Source organism: Parasteatoda tepidariorum, chromosome 9 (assembly GCF_982258835.1).
Source record: "Parasteatoda tepidariorum strain Cologne lab strain chromosome 9, Ptep-v5.0, whole genome shotgun sequence".
In the NCBI taxonomy this organism is placed as follows: Eukaryota; Metazoa; Arthropoda; class Arachnida; order Araneae; family Theridiidae; genus Parasteatoda; species Parasteatoda tepidariorum.
The window spans coordinates 100,686,620-100,692,724 of NC_141763.1; positions in this window are offsets into that span (position 1 = coordinate 100,686,620).

Consider the following 6,105-nt stretch of genomic DNA (forward strand, 5'->3'; position numbering starts at 1 on the left):
ATTTATGAGAATTTATTTTATTTAATTAAGATTTTTAATTAAAGAAAAGCATTAAAAAGCTTTAAATTTCCTATATTTTTGTATTAATTTCATGTTCTATAATTTGTTTATAAGACCAGATAGGGAGCCATCAATAAGCTTATTTATCATCAATTTATCTTAAAATCTCAGATTCCTATTTTATTCGATAAGAAAGTGCAACATGAATTTTTTTAGAATTCGTTAAAACATACTTATCCCATACATAAACTTTTATTTAACATTCATATTTATTAATCTATGTATTCACATAGGTGTTTAAATTTTACTTATTTAATAATATTAATTTCACATGCATTTCAAATAAATATAATTCAAATTTTAAGAAATTTTTTTATTTAGAAACTCAACTCTTTTTTAATTAATGTATGTATACATATTTAATTATACAGCTTTTATAGTTGGCAAATGTTACTGTTATCACTTTTTATGGAATAAAATTTGCATTTGACAGTCTAAATCAAAAATTTTTAAATTACCTTCATAGTAATATTTTATTTGTTACAGTACTTTGGCTAATGTTGAACGTAACATTAAATTCACCATTATCCAAATTTATTTTTAATTTCATAATACTAATACCTACAGTTTAATTGGCTGTAAATATGTTTTAAGACCTGTCAACTGTCAAACTTTTGTTTAAGTTTTATATAATTTTCTTTTTTTTTTACGTCCTATCATTTTAGTAAATTTACCAATAAATTTGAGCTATTTTAAAAACGTGTACTTAAATGTTTTATAATTTTTACTAATTTATCTGACTTTATTCATGTTCCTACATAAATTTTTAATTTGTTTTAAAATTTTCATAATTATTTGCAATTAATAAGTTGTCTCAATATTATAAAAGTTTTTTTTTAATATAATATACATATTTTACGAAAAATTAAGCATAAATTAGAAATAACATTTTCCAAATAATAAAATTCACAAATCTATATATATATTTCTCTTACACGGTACCAAAAAAAAGCCTCATTACAACTCCCCGAATGGCAACGTTAGAAAATCGACCAATGATTGCTGCTAAAAATGTCACATGGCAAATGTCACATGAGGTGGCTCAACATATAGCGCTTTTAAAAACGGAAACAATAACCAGAGTGAGCATTATCAGGTTGTTCAATTCAGATTCATGCCCTAAAAACATGATAATATTTAATTTAAACTCAATTAGGAATTAATTAATTAATTGAAGTGAGAATGCTTTAAAAGGCCGCTGTTGAATTGATATTTTTCTACTGGGAGCTACCTAAACGTCTAAAAAACATCTAAGTGTTTGTATTGAATGCATTGAATTTTTTGATTTATGAATGAATTTATTATACACATTTAGTTGAATTTAGGTGAGTAATTGCAATATTTGATAATTTATTTTGCTAATATGTTTCTCATTTAGAAAAATAAATTTTTTTTAGCTAATGTTCTGATTTTTGCACCATGTGCAATCTAAATAGCAAATATATACTTTTTTAATAGCGAATAAAAACATTGATGGAATTCTTCGACATAAGTACAATACTATGTCTTTGATGATAAAATACTATGTCCTTGATGATAATATTTTATGTCTTTGTGCTAGAACATTGTGTTCATTGGCGAGCGAGCGCAGCGAGCCATGGTTCACGGCGTGAACCGCATAGGATTGCGTAGCAATTCTCGGGGGTTGGTGAGCTTTAGCGAGCAGGGGGCGAAGCCTCCTAGTTTAATTTAAACTCAATTGGGTATAATATTAAAAAAACACAACTACTTCCACTTAGTAGGAATAGCATTTACCATGACGCAATGCTAAATTCTATGCCACTATCCACATAAATGCCACTATCCACATAAATCAATTGTTAATCAAAAATCGAATATTAATTACTTTTCTTTATAATGCAATAAAATCTGGCGAGCAGCTATTTAAACGATCGAACACTTCGTTTGTTTATTTATGGCTTGAAGTTAGGCTCGCAGAAAATGCTGTTCATGGGTTAAATTTAGTAGGAATAACACAACCTGTGACGTAGGCTATAGTATACCCAATTAGGAATTAATTAGGCTGGCCTCCTCCATCACTATAAATAAGTCACAAGGTCAGACTTTTGAGAAAATCAGTTTGGTATTGACTAAACAAGTTTTTAGTCATGGACAACTTTATGTTGGCCTGTCAAGAGTTAAGTCACTTGACAGCCTTTCAGTAATTGCTCCAAGATGCCAAATCTATAATTGTGTTTTCGAAGAAATTCTAAATGCTTAGTGTTAATTTCTTAGAGCTTTGCAGTAAAAAATGTTTTTTGGAAAAAATTTAATTGAAACTTCTATTGGCAGTAGGCAAGGGGAACTGCCAAAATCAAAACTCCCCGATTAGAAATGCAGCATGGCGACCTCCATGTGGTATTTCTCGCGTAATACTAACAGCCATGCATTTTAATTTATTGTGTGTAAAACATCCTTATTTTGTTCTAAAATGTTATGTACTTTATAACAAATGTTAATTAATATAGAAATTGATTTCAATAATGCTGATCACCAAAAAATATTTCATTTGGCGATAAAACAAATTTTTGTGTTCTTGAAAATGAAAGACTTTTTGAGGGTTTATTATCTCACAAGGAAAGGTTAGGGTTTAAAGTTCATATTTTTAAATAATAAAATTTTTTTCTAAAACTTTCAGAATTTCTAGCAATTACTAATTTATTATACACATTTAGTTGAGTTTTGGTGAGTAACTGTAATATTTGATAATTTATTTTGCTAATATGTTTCTCATTTAGCTAATGTTTTGATTTTTTCCCCATGTACAATCTAAATAGTTAATATACTTTTTTAAAAGCCAATAAGAGCATTGATATAATTCTTCTACATAAGTACAATACTATGTCTTTGTGCTAGAACATTGTGTTCATTGGCGAGCGAGCGCAGCGAGCCATGGTTCACGGCGTGAACCTCATAGGATTGCGTAGCAATTCTCGGGGTTGGCGAGCGTTAGGGAACAGGGGGTGGAGCCTCCTAGTTTCCTATATCCGATTATAAATAGAATTTATATGGTAAATATTAAATACAAATTCTCCCAATCATATATACAAAAAGTTGGCTTCTACAGCATTCTCTCCTCTTTCAATCAATTTAGGTTCATCAGAGAAAAACTCTACGATATGGAAGAGCTTAATTATACTTTTTCTTGCCATTTCAGTGGTTAAATTCGACTCTATATTAATATATTCAAAGATTTAGTTGACCCACTTTCAACTACATGAGAAACGCCAAATTGTTTGCTCCGTTCAAAACAAAGTTTGGAACGAGGAGAACTAGTGACGTCGTTGATGACGTAGGATTAACCCTGTCTATAGTCTTAATCGCAGGCACCCTCTGAAAAGTGAATATAAAAGCAAATTTGCCAGAAAGTAGGTGGAGTTATGAGGCGTAAATCTAACACTTAAGCTAACACTTTAAAAATGAACTTTTCGTACTATCTACCGATCGCGGATTTTTTATATCGTGTAAAGACATTACACCAGACGCCCACGGGCACCATCTCGGATGAAGGAGTGGAGTGTCCGCTTCGCGGACAAGTACTCCGTAATCACACTCAATCTAAGTCTAAGTTTATATCGTAATTACAAAACCCGTGAATCAAAAACCCAGTTTGCAATAGAAGAGTGACTTTTCGACCTTTACTGAGGTACAAATTTTCCGTTTTGAATTATTAAACTATGCATCTTGCAACCGCATTAATTCCTAATTTGTTTCGCTAATAAAGGAGAACTAAATTAAAAAGAAAATAATGAGTTTATATCAACCATTGCTTTCATTTGTATAAAGTAAAAAAAAAAAAAAACTATCTACTGAGTTATATAAATTCTATAACTTATAAAAATCTTTAAGCTTCTTACAATTGTACTTCGATTTGCCTAAATTCTTGGTTAAACTATTATTTTCAGACTTTCCACACAATTATTTCTCCCCACCAAGCCTTATACGTCTCCCATGATGTATTTCTCTTCTATCTTTTTTATTCTCATTTCAGGTTCCTCTAAACCAGTACACAGAGGAACTACGTATGTTCTTTTTAGGGCTACTACATGATGAATCTGAAAAGGGTCAACTATGACCTCAGATGCCCTTCTCTTAAGAAATGATGATGACACAAATATGAAAATAAAAAGGAGATTATTGCCTTCTATGCGGACGACGCTGCTCTCTCTCAAGATTCATTAGGCCCTCCCATACCGTCACCCTTCTGTGACATAGAGTTAATGGTATTGAGATTTGTGTCGTAAATGGGGCACCAAAATCCATCCTGACAAATCCAACCTATTAATTACACGTAATAAGAAGATAAACAAACCCATCAACAATAACCTCATGCTCTTTAATCAGGTCGTACCAATCGTCAAAAAGCCGAATATCTCGGACTAACTATCAATAGTAAAATGAACTGAAAGGAGCACATCAATACATCTATTCATAAAGCGTTTGGTATGGTCCTTTCCCCAAAACCCATCTTAAATCAATATCCCCCCCCCTCAATATTAAAAATAAAAGACTATCCACTTACAATGCATCAGACCAATATTAGCCTACTTCTCAGCTGTTTTCACCACCAGTCCTGACTTCCTCAAGAAAAAAACTTTCTATTGCCGAAGCCAAAGTCATCAGATGGGTGATTGGGGCTCCTAAAGGCCTATTTAGACGATCCAAGTTCTTGGACGAAGATTGATTGAAATTGTGCTAAATTGTGCACTCTTCTGAATTTAGACACTTCCGCTGGCCACCAAAATCCCCAGACATGAACTTTATTGAACATATTTGGGATGCCTTGCAACGTGATGTTCAGAAGATATCCTCACCCCCTCTTACTCCCATTGGTTTATGGACTCATGGATTCATGAGTCCATAAGGATTCATGGTGTCAATTATCTCCAGCACTACTTCACACATTGATCGAATCCATGCCACGTCGTGTTGAGGCACTTCTGCGTGCTCGCGGGTACCTGTCACATTTACACTTAATGTAAAGTGACCAATTTATTTCTAATTTTACCTAAGCCTTTAATTTTTCTTTAAACGTTATTCCTTTTTTCAATTTAGCAATTTTAACTTTCTTGGTGACCTTTCTCATGGTCAATGCGGTCATCGCACTTCCTGTGGGGAAAGTCAACCAACCCCTCTATTCACGCCTTTCTTTTTCTTCTTTTAATTTTAGAGGGGCTAACTAACCAATCTCTTTCCTTTAAATTTCAAACTCTCCGCCTCTTTAAATTTAATTGTTCGTAATTTTTCAGATCCTATACCAGTTAAGGAATTTTTAAGTCCGCTTTTTTAAGGGATTCTCTCTCTCGAGCCTTCGGGCAGGTTACCTTTTCTTATTCTCCGAGATGCGGACTTTGGTCCATATCGAGGGATTTCTTTTTACATTTTTTCTTAACCTTTATTTTAAATTAAATCCACAGCTGTAATCAATTTCTGTAAAATTTAAAATAAACATTTTATACCTTTAATTTTCTTTAACATTAAAAGCCCTCTCAAATTTAAGTTTTCTTTTCATATTTATTTTAACGGTTAAATTAATCCTTCTTTTATATTTAACTTTACGCATGACGCCTTTGGTTTCTTTAAATTCTCTTTACACCCATTCCTTTTGAAAGATATTTTTTTTGTGCCACAAAATGTGTTAGAATCATATTGTTTGTTTGTCACGAAATAATCAAAATAAGTAGTTTTACAAAAATAAATGTTTAGTTGAACAGAAAGTTTAGTGTGATTGTTTTTTTAGCTTTACCTTTATAGCTATTAGTTATCACCTTTTTTCCTTCTGTATGAGTACCTTTTTTATTGTTATGGGCATTTATTTTCTCTCTTTGGAAAACATCACAAAAATTGCATTGAATGATATATTTATGTTTGGATATAGCATGACTTTATCTTATTTATCTTTAATTATTTTTTAGTTTCACCCTTATTCTAAGTTCGGTGATACCAATTTATCCAATTTGCTCAAACCTCACATTTTGTGACCCTTTGAACCTATTGGGTTATTGTTATCCCACATTAGCATTGTACTACCACTTTCCTTAACGA